The following is a 17271-nucleotide window of genomic DNA, read 5'->3' as shown; positions in this document are numbered from 1 at the left end:
CGAAAGAATCGACCCTATAAATAAAGCACCCACATCGACCCTCTGGGGAAACGATCTTGTTGGTCTCAGCTTACATTATGTATTGCAGCGAACACCGCAGGTAAATCAGTCATTATATGGGACCTTAAAAAACTTATATTCGATGAATGTCCTTCAAAGAGCGAGAGGGAAACGATCTTAGATTAGGATGCAATATAATGGATTTTGACAGCTGTCCAGACTAGTTCAACCAGTCGTTGTTTGAGTGGAATCTATGTATGTACCTTCGACGAAACCCAGGAATACGAAAGTCGACCAATGTATGTACTTTCGACTGCGATTACGAGTGGCTAAGATTAAGTCGAGCGACTTCTTAAGATTTCTCTAATTTTCTTTATTTAAAACTTTCCCCAAAAGAGTAGGTATGTTTAACAAAAGATTTCTTCAAAAATTAACTAGGAAACCCTTTTTTTCCAGGGATGATCTTCTTTTTGCATTTAAGTTTACTGGAACGGAGTCCACCAGTCGATGCCCAGCAGGTTCGTGGATTTTCAATTTTTGTTAAAATAATATTTAAAAAAAATCAAACGTTCCCTTGGTTACGACACACCTGACAATAATTGAAAATCTTCTACTACCACCACAGGTAAGCGGAAAATGTTGCTTGTGTCGTGACGGAGGACTTAACCAGCTGAGGAATTGAACGCACGACGGCTGGGTGGGACCCAAACGCTATGCCACTGACCGGTCGGTGGCCGAGTTGACATCGCGCTTGGGTCCCACCCAGGCGTAGTGTATTCAATTCCTCGACTGGCTAAGTCCTCCATCACAACACAAGCAACATTTTCCGCTTACCTGTGGTGGTAGTAGAAGATTTTGAAGATTATTGTCAGGTGTGTCGTAACCCGGGAATGTTTGATTTTTTTTTAAATAATATTTTAACAAAACTTTATTATACAAAACTTATTTTTCTGTGGTGGTAGTAGGAGATTTTCAAATATTGTCAGGTTTCAAATGTTGTATTTGCTTTCATTTGACTAATTGGATAATTCATAAATGTTACTTTGTGATTTTATTACGTTTTTTTATTTTAATCTTTAAAATGTTGTATTTAACTTATTGGAGAATTCATAGATGTTACTGTGTTAAATTTTGGTGTATATTTTTTGAAGGAAACGCCTAATAACAAAAAGACATATCTGCACGTAGTTGCTCTAAAAAAGAATGACACCACATCCGAATACGAACTTGTACAAATACCGGTGGAGTACACAGAGTAAGACATTTCAACTATCAAGAAATAATTTAATGTATTAATTATTGAAGATAAAATAACAATAAAACTAAACAAAAAAATGTGAAACTGAAATATCAGGAAAAAAATCTGTCGAATCTAATCCTGGAATTGAACCCAGTACCTAAGCCTTGTCGGAGCCATTTCCCATTGATCCCAGTACCTTAGCCTTGTCGGAGCCATTTCCCATTGATCCCAGGACGTTAGCCTTGTCGGAGCCATTTTCCATTGATCCCAGGACGTAAGCCTTTTCGGAGCCATTTCCCATTGATCCCAGTACCATAGCCTTGTCGGAGCCATTTCTCATTATAACCAGGACCTTAGCCTGTCGGAGCCATTTCCCATTGATCCCAGGACCTTAGCCTTGTCGGAGCCATTTCTCATTATAAGCAGGACCTTAGCCTTGTCGGAGCCATTTCCCATTGATCCCAGGACGTTAGCCTTGTCGGAGCCATTTCCCATTGATCCCAGGACGTTAGCCTTGTCGGAGCCATTTCCCATTGATCCCAGGACGTTAGCCTTGTCGGAGCCATTTCCCATTGATCCCAGGACGTTAGCCTTGTCGCAGCCATTTTCCATTGATCCCAGGACGTTAGCCTTGTCGGAGTCATTTCCCATTGATCCCGGGACGTTAGCCTTGTCGGAGCCATTTCCCATTGATCCCAGAACGTTTGCCTTGTCAGAGCCATTTCCCATTGATCCCAGGACGTTACCCTTGTCGGAGCCATTTCCCATTGATCCCAGGACGTAAGCCTTGTCGGACCCATTTCCCATTGATCCCAGTACCTTAGCCTTGTCGGAGCCATTTCCCATTGATCCCAGTACCTTAGCCTTGTCGGAGCCATTTCCCATTGATCCCAGTACCTTAGCCTTGTCGGAGCCATTTCCCATTGATTCCAGTACCTTAGCCTTGTCGGAGCCATTTCCCATTGATTCCAGGACGTTAGCCTTGTCGGAGCCATTTCCCATTGATCCCAGGACGTTAGCCTTGTCGGAGCCATTTCCCATTGATCCCAGTACCTTAGCCTTGTCGGAGCCATTTCCCTTTGATCCCAGGACGTTAGCCTTGTCGGAGCCATTCCCATTGATCCCAGGACCTTAGCCTTGTCGGAGCCATTTCCCATTGATCCCAGTACCTTAGCCTTGTCGGAGCCATTTCCCATTGATCCCAGGACGTAAGCCTTGTCGGAGCCATTTCCCATTGATCCCAGTACCTTAGCCTTGTCGGAGCCATTTCCCATTGATCCCAGGACGTTTGCCTTGTCGGAGCCATTTCCCATTGATCCCAGGACGTTAGCCTTGTCGGAGCCATTTCCCATTGATCCCAGGACGTTAGCCTTGTCGGAGCCATTTCCCATTGATCCCAGGACGTTAGCCTTGTCGGAGCCATTTCCCATTGATCCCAGGACGTTAGCCTTGTCGGAGCCATTTCCCATTGATCCCAGGACGTTTGCCTTGTCGGAGCCATTTCCCATTGATCCCAGTACCTTAGCCTTGTCGGAGCCATTTCCCATTGATCCCCGGACGTTAGCCTTGTCGGAGCCATTTCCCATTGATCCCAGTACCTTAGCCTTGTCGGAGCCATTTCCCATTGATCCCAGGACGTTAGCCTTGTCGGAGCCATTTCCCATTGATCCCAGGACGTTAGCCTTGTCGGAGCCATTTCCCATTGATCCCAGGACGTTAGCCTTGTCGCAGCCATTTTCCATTGATCCCAGGACGTTAGCCTTGTCGGAGTCATTTCCCATTGATCCCGGGACGTTAGCCTTGTCGGACCCATTTCCCATTGATCCCAGAACGTTAGCCTTGTCAGAGCCATTTCCCATTGATCCCAGGACGTTACCCTTGTCGGAGCCATTTCCCATTGATCCCAGGACGTAAGCCTTGTCGGACCCATTTCCCATTGATCCCAGTACCTTAGCCTTGTCGGAGCCATTTCCCATTGATCCCAGTACCTTAGCCTTGTCGGAGCCATTTCCCATTGATCCCAGTACCTTAGCCTTGTCGGAGCCATTTCCCATTGATTCCAGTACCTTAGCCTTGTCGGAGCCATTTCCCATTGATTCCAGGACGTTAGCCTTGTCGGAGCCATTTCCCATTGATCCCAGGACGTTAGCCTTGTCGGAGCCATTTCCCATTGATCCCAGTACCTTAGCCTTGTCGGAGCCATTTCCCTTTGATCCCAGGACGTTAGCCTTGTCGGAGCCATTCCCATTGATCCCAGGACCTTAGCCTTGTCGGAGCCATTTCCCATTGATCCCAGTACCTTAGCCTTGTCGGAGCCATTTCCCATTGATCCCAGGACGTAAGCCTTGTCGGAGCCATTTCCCATTGATCCCAGTACCTTAGCCTTGTCGGAGCCATTTCCCATTGATCCCAGTACCTTAGCCTTGTCGGAGCCATTTCCCATTGATCCCAGTACCTTAGCCTTGTCGGAGCCATTTCCCATTGATTCCAGTACCTTAGCCTTGTCGGAGCCATTTCCCATTGATCCCAGGACGTTAGCCTTGTCGGAGCCATTTCCCATTGATCCCAGGACGTTAGCCTTGTCGGAGCCATTTCCCATTGATCCCAGGACCTTAGCCTTGTCGGAACCATTTCCCATTGATCCCTGTACCTTAGCCTTGTCGAAGCCATTTCCCATTGATCCCAGGACCTTACCCTTGTCGGAGCCATTTCCCATTGATCCCAGTACCTTAGCCTTGTCGGAGCCATTTCCCATTGATCCCAGGACGTTAGCCTTGTCGGAGCCATTTCCCATTGATCCCAGGACGTAAGCCTTTTCGGAGCCATTTCCCATTGATCCCAGTACCATAGCCATGTCGGAGCCATTTCCCATTGATCCCAGGACGTTAGCCTTGTCGGAGCCATTTCCCATTGATCCCAGGACCTTAGCCTTGTCGGAGCCATTTCCCATTGATCCCAGTACCTTAGCCATGTCGGAGCCATTTCCCATTGATCCCAGGATGTTAGCCTTGTCGGAGCCATTTCACATTGATCCCAGGACGTTAGCCTTGTCGGAGCCATTTCCCATTGATCCCAGGACCTTAGCCTTGTCGGAGCCATTTCCCATTGATCCCTGTACCTTAGCCTTGTCGAAGCCATTTCCCATTGATCTCAGGACGTTAGCCTTGTCGGAGCCATTTCCCATTGATCCCAGGACGTTAGCCTTGTCGGAGCCATTTCCCATTGATCCCAGTACCTTAGCCATGTCGGAGCCATTTCCCATTGATCCCAGGATGTTAGCCTTGTCGGAGCCATTTCCCATTGATCCCAGGACGTTAGCCTTGTCGGAGCCATTTCTCATTGATCCCAGGACCTTAGCCTTGTCGGAGAAATTTCCCATTGATCCCTGTACCTTAGCCTTGTCGAAGCCATTTCCCATTGATCCCAGGACGTTAGCCTTGTCGGAGCCATTTCCCATTGATCCCAGGACGTTAGCCTTATCGGAGCCATTTCCCATTGATCCCAGGACGTTACCCTTTTCGGAGCCATTTCCCATTGATCCCAGGACGTAAGCCTTGTCGGAGCCATTTCCCATTGATCCCAGTACCTTAGCCTTGTCGGAGCCATTTCCCATTGATCCCAGTACCTTAGCCTTGTCGGAGCCATTTCCCATTGATCCCAGTACCTTAGCCTTGTCGGAGCCATTTCCCATTGATTCCAGTACCTTAGCCTTGTCGGAGCCATTTCCCATTGATACCAGGACGTTAGCCTTGTCGGAGCCATTTCCCATTGATTCCAGTACCTTAGCCTTGTCGGAGCCATTTCCCATTGATCCCAGGACGTTAGCCTTGTCGGAGCCATTTCCCATTGATCCCAGTACCTTAGCCTTGTCAGAGCCATTTCCCATTGATCCCAGGACGTTAGCCTTGTCGGAGCCATTTCCCATTGATCCCAGGACGTTAGCCTTGTCGGAGCTATTTCCCATTGATCCCAGTACCTTAGCCTTGTCGGAGCCATTTCCCATTGATCCCAGTACCTTAGCCTTGTTGGAGCCATTTCCCATTGATCCCAGGACGTTAGCCTTGTCGGAGCCATTTCCCATTGATCCCAGGACGTTAGCCTTGTCGGAGCCATTTCCCATTGATCCCAGGACGTTTGCCTTGTCGGAGCCAATTCCCATTGATCCCAGGACGTTAGCCTTGTCGGAGCCATTTCCCATTGATCCCAGGACGTTAGCCTTGTCGGAGCCATTTCCCATTGATCCCAGGACGTTAGCCTTGTCGGAGCCATTTCCCATTGATCCCAGGACGTTTGCCTTGTCGGAGCCATTTCCCATTGATCCCAGTACCTTTGCCTTGTCGGAGCCATTTCCCATTGATCCCCGGACGTTAGCCTTGTCGGAGCCATTTCCCATTGATCCCAGTACCTTAGCCTTGTCGGAGCCATTTCCCATTGATCCCAGGACGTTAGCCTTGTCGGAGCCATTTCCCATTGATCCCAGGACGTTAGCCTTGTCGGAGCCATTTCCCATTGATCTCAGGACCTAAGCCTTGTCGGAGCCATTTCTCATTATAAGCAGGACGTTAGCCTTGTCGGAGCCATTTCCCATTGATCCCAGGACGTTTGCCTTGTCGGAGCCATTTCCCATTGATCCCAGTACCTTAGCCTTGTCGGAGCCATTTCCCATTGATCCCCGGACGTTAGCCTTGTCGGAGCAATTTCCCATTGATCCCAGTACCTTAGCCTTGTCGGAGCCATTTCCCATTGATCCCAGGACGTTAGCCTTGTCGGAGCCATTTCCCATTGATCCCAGGACGTTGGCCTTGTCGGAGCCATTTCCCATTGATCTCAGGACCTTAGCCTTGTCGGAGCCATTTCTCATTATAAGCAGGACCTTAGCCTTGTCGGAGCCATTTCCCATTGATCCCAGGACGTTAGCCTTGTCAGAGCCATTTCCCATTGATCTCAGGACGTTAGCCTTGTCGGAGCCATTTCCCATTGATCCCAGTACCTTAGCCTTGTCGGAGCCATTTCCCATTGATCCCAGTACCTTAGCCTTGTCGGAGCCATTTCCCATTGATCCCAGTACCTTAGCCTTGTCGGAGCCATTTCCCATTGATCCCAGTACCTTAGCCTTGTCGGAGCCATTTCCCATTGATCCTAGTACCTTAGCCTTGTCGGAGCCATTTCCCATTGATCCCAGGACGTTAGCCTTGTCGGAGCCATTTCCCATTGATCCCAGGACGTTACCCTTGTCGGAGCCATTTCCCATTGATCCCAGTACCTTAGCCTTGTCGGAGCCATTTCCCATTGATCCCAGGACGTTAGCCTTGTCGGAGCCATTTCCCATTGATCCCAGGACGTAAGCCTTTTCGGAGCCATTTCCCATTGATCCCAGTACCATAGCCATGTCGGAGCCATTTCCCATTGATCCCAGGACGTTAGCCTTGTCGGAGCCATTTCCCATTGATCCCAGGACGTTAGCCTTGTCGGAGCCATTTCCCATTGTACCCAGGACGTTAGCCTTGTCGAAGCCATTTCCCATTGATACCAGGACGATAGCCTTGTCGGAGCCATTTCCCATTGATCCCAGGACCTTAGCCTTGTCGGAGCCATTTCCCATTGATCCCAGGACGTTAGCCTTGTCGGAGCCATTTCCCATTGATCCCAGGACGTTAGCCTTGTCGGAGCCATTTCCCATTGATCCCAGGACCTTAGCCTTGTCGGAGCCATTTCCCATTGATCCCTGTACCTTAGCCTTGTCGAAGCCATTTCCCATTGATCCCAGGACCTTACCCTTGTCGGAGCCATTTCCCATTGATCCCAGGACCTTAGCCTTGTCGGAGCCATTTCCCATTGATCCCAGTACCTTTGCCTTGTCGGAGCCATTTCCCATTGATTCCAGTACCTTAGCCTTGTCGGAGTCATTTCCCATTGATCCCAGGACGTTAGCCTTGTCGGAGCCATTTCCCATTGATCCCAGTACCTTAGCCTTGTCGGAGCCATTTCCCATTGATCCCAGGACGTTAGCCTTGTCGGAGCCATTTCCCATTGTACCCAGGACGTTAGCCTTGTCGAAGCCATTTCCCATTGATACCAGGACGTTAGCCTTGTCGGAGCCATTTCCCATTGATCCCAGGACCTTAGCCTTGTCGGAGCCATTTCCCATTGATCCCTGTACCTTAGCCTTGTCGAAGCCATTTCCCATTGATCCCAGTACCTTAGCCTTGTCGGAGCCATTTCCCATTGATCCCAGGACGTTAGCCTTGTCGGAGCCATTTCCCATTGATCCCAGGACGTAAGCCTTTTCGGAGCCATTTCCCATTGATCCCAGTACCATAGCCATGTCGGAGCCATTTCCCATTGATCCCAGGACGTTAGCCTTGTCGGAGCCATTTCCCATTGATCCTAGGACGTTAGCCTTGTCGGAGCCATTTCCTATTGATCCCAGGACCTTAGCCTTGTCGGAGCCATTTCCCATTGATCCCAGTACCTTAGCCTTGTCGGAGCCATTTCCCATTGATCCCAGTACCTTAGCCTTGTCGGAGCCATTTCCCATTGATAACAGGACGTTTGCCTTGTCGGAGCCATTTCCCATTGATCCCAGTACCTTAGCCTTGTCGGAGCCATTTCCCATTGATCCCAGTACCTTAGCCTTGTCGGAGCCATTTCCCATTGATCCCAGTACCTTAGCTTTGTCGGAGCCATTTCCCATTGATCCCAGGACGTTAGCCTTGTCGGAGCCATTTCCCATTGATCCCAGTACCTTAGCCTTGTCTGAGCCATTTCCCATTGATCCCAGTACCTTAGCCTTGTTGGAGCCATTTCCCATTGATCCCAGTACCTTAGCCTTGTCGGAGCCATTTCCCATTGATAACAGGACGTTTGCCTTGTCGGAGCCATTTCCCACTGATCCCAGTACCTTAGCCTTGTCGGAGCCATTTCCCATTGATCCCAGTACCTTAGCCTTGTCGGAGCCATTTCCCATTGATAACAGGACGTTTGCCTTGTCGGAGCCATTTCCCATTGATCCCAGTACCTTAGCCTTGTCGGAGCCATTTCCCATTGATCCCAGTACCTTAGCCTTGTCGGAGCCATTTCCCATTGATCCCAGTACCTTAGCCTTGTCGGAGCCATTTCCCATTGATCCCAGGACGTTAGCCTTGTCGGAGCCATTTCCCATTGATCCCAGGACCTTAGCCTTGTCGGAGCCATTTTCCATTGATCCCAGGACGTTAGCCTTGTCGGAGCCATTTCCCATTGATCCCAGGACGTAAGCCTTTTCGGAGCCATTTCCCATTGATCCCAGTACCATAGCCATGTCGGAGCCATTTCCCATTGATCCCAGGACGTTAGCCTTGTCGGAGCCATTTCTCATTGATCCCAGGACGTTAGCCTTGTCGGAGCCATTTCCCATTGATCCCAGGACCTTAGCCTTGTCGGAGCCATTTCCCATTGATCCCAGTACCTTAGCCTTGTCGGAGCCATTTCCCATTGATTCCAGTACCTTAGCTTTGTCGGAGCCATTTCCCATTGATCCCAGGACGTTAGCCTTGTCGGAGCCATTTCCCATTGATCCCAGTACCTTAGCCTTGTCGGAGCCATTTCCCATTGATCCCAGGACGTTAGCCTTGTCGGAGCCATTTCCCATTGTACCCAGGACGTTAGCCTTGTCGAAGCCATTTCCCATTGATCCCAGGACGTTAGCCTTGTCGGAGCCATTTCCCATTGATCCCAGGACCTTAGCCTTGTCGGAGCCATTTCCCATTGATCCCTGTACCTTAGCCTTGTCGAAGCCATTTCCCATTGATCCCAGTACCTTAGCCTTGTCGGAGCCATTTCCCATTGATCCCAGGACGTTAGCCTTGTCGGAGCCATTTCCCATTGATCCCAGGACGTAAGCCTTTTCGGAGCCATTTCCCATTGATCCCAGTACCATAGCCATGTCGGAGCCATTTCCCATTGATCCCAGGACGTTAGCCTTGTCGGAGCCATTTCCCATTGATCCTAGGACGTTAGCCTTGTCGGAGCCATTTCCCATTGATCCCAGGACCTTAGCCTTGTCGGAGCCATTTCCCATTGATCCCAGTACCTTAGCCTTGTCGGAGCCATTTCCCATTGATCCCAGTACCTTAGCCTTGTCGGAGCCATTTCCCATTGATCCCAGTACCTTAGCCTTGTCGGAGCCATTTCCCATTGATTCCAGTACCTTAGCCTTGTCGGAGCCATTTCCCATTGATCCCAGGACGTTAGCCTTGTCGGAGCCATTTCCCATTGATCCCAGGACGTTAGCCTTGTCGGAGCCATTTCCCATTGATCCCAGGACCTTAGCCTTGTCGGAACCATTTCCCATTGATCCCTGTACCTTAGCCTTGTCGAAGCCATTTCCCATTGATCCCAGGACCTTACCCTTGTCGGAGCCATTTCCCATTGATCCCAGTACCTTAGCCTTGTCGGAGCCATTTCCCATTGATCCCAGGACGTTAGCCTTGTCGGAGCCATTTCCCATTGATCCCAGGACGTAAGCCTTTTCGGAGCCATTTCCCATTGATCCCAGTACCATAGCCATGTCGGAGCCATTTCCCATTGATCCCAGGACGTTAGCCTTGTCGGAGCCATTTCCCATTGATCCCAGGACCTTAGCCTTGTCGGAGCCATTTCCCATTGATCCCAGTACCTTAGCCATGTCGGAGCCATTCCCCATTGATCCCAGGATGTTAGCCTTGTCGGAGCCATTTCACATTGATCCCAGGACGTTAGCCTTGTCGGAGCCATTTCCCATTGATCCCAGGACCTTAGCCTTGTCGGAGCCATTTCCCATTGATCCCTGTACCTTAGCCTTGTCGAAGCCATTTCCCATTGATCTCAGGACGTTAGCCTTGTCGGAGCCATTTCCCATTGATCCCAGGACGTTAGCCTTGTCGGAGCCATTTCCCATTGATCCCAGTACCTTAGCCATGTCGGAGCCATTTCCCATTGATCCCAGGATGTTAGCCTTGTCGGAGCCATTTCCCATTGATCCCAGGACGTTAGCCTTGTCGGAGCCATTTCTCATTGATCCCAGGACCTTAGCCTTGTCGGAGAAATTTCCCATTGATCCCTGTACCTTAGCCTTGTCGAAGCCATTTCCCATTGATCCCAGGACGTTAGCCTTGTCGGAGCCATTTCCCATTGATCCCAGGACGTTAGCCTTATCGGAGCCATTTCCCATTGATCCCAGGACGTTACCCTTTTCGGAGCCATTTCCCATTGATCCCAGGACGTAAGCCTTGTCGGAGCCATTTCCCATTGATCCCAGTACCTTAGCCTTGTCGGAGCCATTTCCCATTGATCCCAGTACCTTAGCCTTGTCGGAGCCATTTCCCATTGATCCCAGTACCTTAGCCTTGTCGGAGCCATTTCCCATTGATTCCAGTACCTTAGCCTTGTCGGAGCCATTTCCCATTGATACCAGGACGTTAGCCTTGTCGGAGCCATTTCCCATTGATTCCAGTACCTTAGCCTTGTCGGAGCCATTTCCCATTGATCCCAGGACGTTAGCCTTGTCGGAGCCATTTCCCATTGATCCCAGTACCTTAGCCTTGTCAGAGCCATTTCCCATTGATCCCAGGACGTTAGCCTTGTCGGAGCCATTTCCCATTGATCCCAGGACGTTAGCCTTGTCGGAGCTATTTCCCATTGATCCCAGTACCTTAGCCTTGTCGGAGCCATTTCCCATTGATCCCAGTACCTTAGCCTTGTTGGAGCCATTTCCCATTGATCCCAGGACGTTAGCCTTGTCGGAGCCATTTCCCATTGATCCCAGGACGTTAGCCTTGTCGGAGCCATTTCCCATTGATCCCAGGACGTTTGCCTTGTCGGAGCCAATTCCCATTGATCCCAGGACGTTAGCCTTGTCGGAGCCATTTCCCATTGATCCCAGGACGTTAGCCTTGTCGGAGCCATTTCCCATTGATCCCAGGACGTTAGCCTTGTCGGAGCCATTTCCCATTGATCCCAGGACGTTTGCCTTGTCGGAGCCATTTCCCATTGATCCCAGTACCTTTGCCTTGTCGGAGCCATTTCCCATTGATCCCCGGACGTTAGCCTTGTCGGAGCCATTTCCCATTGATCCCAGTACCTTAGCCTTGTCGGAGCCATTTCCCATTGATCCCAGGACGTTAGCCTTGTCGGAGCCATTTCCCATTGATCCCAGGACGTTAGCCTTGTCGGAGCCATTTCCCATTGATCTCAGGACCTAAGCCTTGTCGGAGCCATTTCTCATTATAAGCAGGACGTTAGCCTTGTCGGAGCCATTTCCCATTGATCCCAGGACGTTTGCCTTGTCGGAGCCATTTCCCATTGATCCCAGTACCTTAGCCTTGTCGGAGCCATTTCCCATTGATCCCCGGACGTTAGCCTTGTCGGAGCAATTTCCCATTGATCCCAGTACCTTAGCCTTGTCGGAGCCATTTCCCATTGATCCCAGGACGTTAGCCTTGTCGGAGCCATTTCCCATTGATCCCAGGACGTTGGCCTTGTCGGAGCCATTTCCCATTGATCTCAGGACCTTAGCCTTGTCGGAGCCATTTCTCATTATAAGCAGGACCTTAGCCTTGTCGGAGCCATTTCCCATTGATCCCAGGACGTTAGCCTTGTCAGAGCCATTTCCCATTGATCTCAGGACGTTAGCCTTGTCGGAGCCATTTCCCATTGATCCCAGTACCTTAGCCTTGTCGGAGCCATTTCCCATTGATCCCAGTACCTTAGCCTTGTCGGAGCCATTTCCCATTGATCCCAGTACCTTAGCCTTGTCGGAGCCATTTCCCATTGATCCCAGTACCTTAGCCTTGTCGGAGCCATTTCCCATTGATCCTAGTACCTTAGCCTTGTCGGAGCCATTTCCCATTGATCCCAGGACGTTAGCCTTGTCGGAGCCATTTCCCATTGATCCCAGGACGTTACCCTTGTCGGAGCCATTTCCCATTGATCCCAGTACCTTAGCCTTGTCGGAGCCATTTCCCATTGATCCCAGGACGTTAGCCTTGTCGGAGCCATTTCCCATTGATCCCAGGACGTAAGCCTTTTCGGAGCCATTTCCCATTGATCCCAGTACCATAGCCATGTCGGAGCCATTTCCCATTGATCCCAGGACGTTAGCCTTGTCGGAGCCATTTCCCATTGATCCCAGGACGTTAGCCTTGTCGGAGCCATTTCCCATTGTACCCAGGACGTTAGCCTTGTCGAAGCCATTTCCCATTGATACCAGGACGATAGCCTTGTCGGAGCCATTTCCCATTGATCCCAGGACCTTAGCCTTGTCGGAGCCATTTCCCATTGATCCCAGGACGTTAGCCTTGTCGGAGCCATTTCCCATTGATCCCAGGACGTTAGCCTTGTCGGAGCCATTTCCCATTGATCCCAGGACCTTAGCCTTGTCGGAGCCATTTCCCATTGATCCCTGTACCTTAGCCTTGTCGAAGCCATTTCCCATTGATCCCAGGACCTTACCCTTGTCGGAGCCATTTCCCATTGATCCCAGGACCTTAGCCTTGTCGGAGCCATTTCCCATTGATCCCAGTACCTTTGCCTTGTCGGAGCCATTTCCCATTGATTCCAGTACCTTAGCCTTGTCGGAGTCATTTCCCATTGATCCCAGGACGTTAGCCTTGTCGGAGCCATTTCCCATTGATCCCAGTACCTTAGCCTTGTCGGAGCCATTTCCCATTGATCCCAGGACGTTAGCCTTGTCGGAGCCATTTCCCATTGTACCCAGGACGTTAGCCTTGTCGAAGCCATTTCCCATTGATACCAGGACGTTAGCCTTGTCGGAGCCATTTCCCATTGATCCCAGGACCTTAGCCTTGTCGGAGCCATTTCCCATTGATCCCTGTACCTTAGCCTTGTCGAAGCCATTTCCCATTGATCCCAGTACCTTAGCCTTGTCGGAGCCATTTCCCATTGATCCCAGGACGTTAGCCTTGTCGGAGCCATTTCCCATTGATCCCAGGACGTAAGCCTTTTCGGAGCCATTTCCCATTGATCCCAGTACCATAGCCATGTCGGAGCCATTTCCCATTGATCCCAGGACGTTAGCCTTGTCGGAGCCATTTCCCATTGATCCTAGGACGTTAGCCTTGTCGGAGCCATTTCCTATTGATCCCAGGACCTTAGCCTTGTCGGAGCCATTTCCCATTGATCCCAGTACCTTAGCCTTGTCGGAGCCATTTCCCATTGATCCCAGTACCTTAGCCTTGTCGGAGCCATTTCCCATTGATAACAGGACGTTTGCCTTGTCGGAGCCATTTCCCATTGATCCCAGTACCTTAGCCTTGTCGGAGCCATTTCCCATTGATCCCAGTACCTTAGCCTTGTCGGAGCCATTTCCCATTGATCCCAGTACCTTAGCTTTGTCGGAGCCATTTCCCATTGATCCCAGGACGTTAGCCTTGTCGGAGCCATTTCCCATTGATCCCAGTACCTTAGCCTTGTCTGAGCCATTTCCCATTGATCCCAGTACCTTAGCCTTGTTGGAGCCATTTCCCATTGATCCCAGTACCTTAGCCTTGTCGGAGCCATTTCCCATTGATAACAGGACGTTTGCCTTGTCGGAGCCATTTCCCACTGATCCCAGTACCTTAGCCTTGTCGGAGCCATTTCCCATTGATCCCAGTACCTTAGCCTTGTCGGAGCCATTTCCCATTGATAACAGGACGTTTGCCTTGTCGGAGCCATTTCCCATTGATCCCAGTACCTTAGCCTTGTCGGAGCCATTTCCCATTGATCCCAGTACCTTAGCCTTGTCGGAGCCATTTCCCATTGATCCCAGTACCTTAGCCTTGTCGGAGCCATTTCCCATTGATCCCAGGACGTTAGCCTTGTCGGAGCCATTTCCCATTGATCCCAGGACCTTAGCCTTGTCGGAGCCATTTCCCATTGATCCCTGTACCTTAGCCTTGTCGAAGCCATTTCCCATTGATCCCAGGACGTTAGCCTTGTCGGAGCCATTTCCCATTGATCCCAGTACCTTAGCCTTGTCGGAGCCATTTTCCATTGATCCCAGGACGTTAGCCTTGTCGGAGCCATTTCCCATTGATCCCAGGACGTAAGCCTTTTCGGAGCCATTTCCCATTGATCCCAGTACCATAGCCATGTCGGAGCCATTTCCCATTGATCCCAGGACGTTAGCCTTGTCGGAGCCATTTCTCATTGATCCCAGGACGTTAGCCTTGTCGGAGCCATTTCCCATTGATCCCAGGACCTTAGCCTTGTCGGAGCCATTTCCCATTGATCCCAGTACCTTAGCCTTGTCGGAGCCATTTCCCATTGATTCCAGTACCTTAGCTTTGTCGGAGCCATTTCCCATTGATCCCAGGACGTTAGCCTTGTCGGAGCCATTTCCCATTGATCCCAGTACCTTAGCCTTGTCGGAGCCATTTCCCATTGATCCCAGGACGTTAGCCTTGTCGGAGCCATTTCCCATTGTACCCAGGACGTTAGCCTTGTCGAAGCCATTTCCCATTGATCCCAGGACGTTAGCCTTGTCGGAGCCATTTCCCATTGATCCCAGGACCTTAGCCTTGTCGGAGCCATTTCCCATTGATCCCTGTACCTTAGCCTTGTCGAAGCCATTTCCCATTGATCCCAGTACCTTAGCCTTGTCGGAGCCATTTCCCATTGATCCCAGGACGTTAGCCTTGTCGGAGCCATTTCCCATTGATCCCAGGACGTAAGCCTTTTCGGAGCCATTTCCCATTGATCCCAGTACCATAGCCATGTCGGAGCCATTTCCCATTGATCCCAGGACGTTAGCCTTGTCGGAGCCATTTCCCATTGATCCTAGGACGTTAGCCTTGTCGGAGCCATTTCCCATTGATCCCAGGACCTTAGCCTTGTCGGAGCCATTTCCCATTGATCCCAGTACCTTAGCCTTGTCGGAGCCATTTCCCATTGATCCCAGTACCTTAGCCTTGTCGGAGCCATTTCCCATTGATCCCAGTACCTTAGCCTTGTCGGAGCCATTTCCCATTGATCCCAGTACCTTAGCTTTGTCGGAGCCATTTCCCATTGATCCCAGGACGTTAGCCTTGTCGGAGCCATTTCCCATTGATCCCAGTACCTTAGCCTTGTCGGAGCCATTTCCCATTGATCCCAGTACCTTAGCCTTGTTGGAGCCATTTCCCATTGATCCCAGTACCTTAGCCTTGTCGGAGCCATTTCCCATTGATAACAGGACGTTTGCCTTGTCGGAGCCATTTCCCATTGATCCCAGTACCTTAGCCTTGTCGGAGCCATTTCCCATTTATCCCAGTACCTTAGCCTTGTCGGAGCCATTTCCCATTGATAACAGGACGTTTGCCTTGTCGGAGCCATTTCCCATTGATCCCAGTACCTTAGCCTTGTCGGAGCCATTTCCCATTGATCCCAGTACCTTAGCCTTGTCGGAGCCATTTCCCATTGATCCCAGTACCTTAGCCTTGTCGGAGCCATTTCCCATTGATCCCAGTACCTTAGCCTTGTCGGAGCCATTTCCCATTGATCCCAGGACGTTAGCCTTGTCGGAGCCATTTCCCATTGATCCCAGTACCTTAGCCTTGTCGGAGCCATTTCCCATTGATAACAGGACGTTTGCCTTGTCGGAGCCATTTCCCATTGATCCCAGTACCTTAGCCTTGTCGGAGCCATTTACCATTGATCCCAGTACCTTAGCCTTGTCGGAGCCATTTCCCATTGATAACAGGACGTTTGCCTTGTCGGAGCCATTTCCCATTGATCCCAGTACCTTAGCCTTGTCGGAGCCATTTCCCATTGATCCCAGTACCTTAGCCTTGTCGGAGCCATTTCCCATTGATCCCAGTACCTTAGCCTTGTCGGAGCCATTTCCCATTGATCCCAGTACCTTAGCCTTGTCGGAGCCATTTCCCATTGATCCCAGTACCTTAGCCTTGTCGGAGCCATTTCCCATTGATCCCAGTACCTTAGCCTTGTCGGAGCCATTTCCCATTGATCCCAGTACCTTAGCCTTGTCGGAGCCATTTCCCATTGATCCCAGTACCTTAGCCTTGTTGGAGCCATTTTCCATTGATCCCAGTACCTTAGCCTTGTCGGAGCCATTTCCCATTGATCCCAGTACCTTAGCCTTGTCGGAGCCATTTCCCATTGATCCCGGGACGTTAGCCTTGTCGGAGCCATTTCCCATTGATCCCAGTACGTTAGCCTTGTCGGAGCCATTTCCCATTGATCCCAGTACCTTAGCCTTGTCGGAGCCATTTCCCATTGATCCCAGTACCTTAGCCTTGTCGGAGCCATTTCCCATTGATCCCAGTACCTTAGCCTTGTCGGAGCCATTTCCCATTGATCCCTTTACCTTAGCCTTGTCGGAGCCATTTCCCATTGATCCCAGTACGTTAGCCTTGTCGGAGCCATTTCCCAGTACCTTAGCCTTGTCGGAGCCATTTCCCATTGATCCCAGTACCTTAGCCTTGTCGGAGCCATTTCCCATTGATCCCAGTACCTTAGCCTTGTCGGAGCCATTTCCCATTGATCCCAGTACCTTAGCCTTGTCGGAGCCATTTCCCATTGATCCCAGTACGTTAGCCTTGTCGGAGCCATTTCCCAGTACCTTAGCCTTGTCGGAGCCATTTCCCATTGATCCCAGTACCTTAGCCTTGTCGGAGCCATTTCCCATTGATCCCAGTACCTTAGCCTTGTCGGAGCCATTTCCCATTGATCCCAGTACCTTAGCCTTGTCGGAGCCATTTCCCATTGATCCCTTTACCTTAGCCTTGTCGGAGCCATTTCCCATTGATCCCAGTACGTTAGCCTTGTCGGAGCCATTTCCCAGTACCTTAGCCTTGTCGGAGCCATTTCCCATTGATCCCAGTACCTTAGCCTTGTCGGAGCCTACGAACTCCTTCATTTGTGCACGCAATTGCTTCGTACGATTCCCTTGAAAATTCAAGTATCTATGTCTATGAAAGGCGATTTTCAGCCCACTTTGCGTCCTAAACGCGATGCCAACTCAGCCACTGACTGCACAATTGAAATGAACTGATTTTATTTTGCTAGAATTT

This window comes from Hesperophylax consimilis, chromosome 17, assembly GCF_061612785.1.
Source record: "Hesperophylax consimilis isolate HC1 chromosome 17, BYU_Hcon_1.0, whole genome shotgun sequence".
Classification (NCBI taxonomy): Eukaryota; Metazoa; Arthropoda; class Insecta; order Trichoptera; family Limnephilidae; genus Hesperophylax; species Hesperophylax consimilis.
This window is presented reverse-complemented; position numbering follows the sequence as displayed.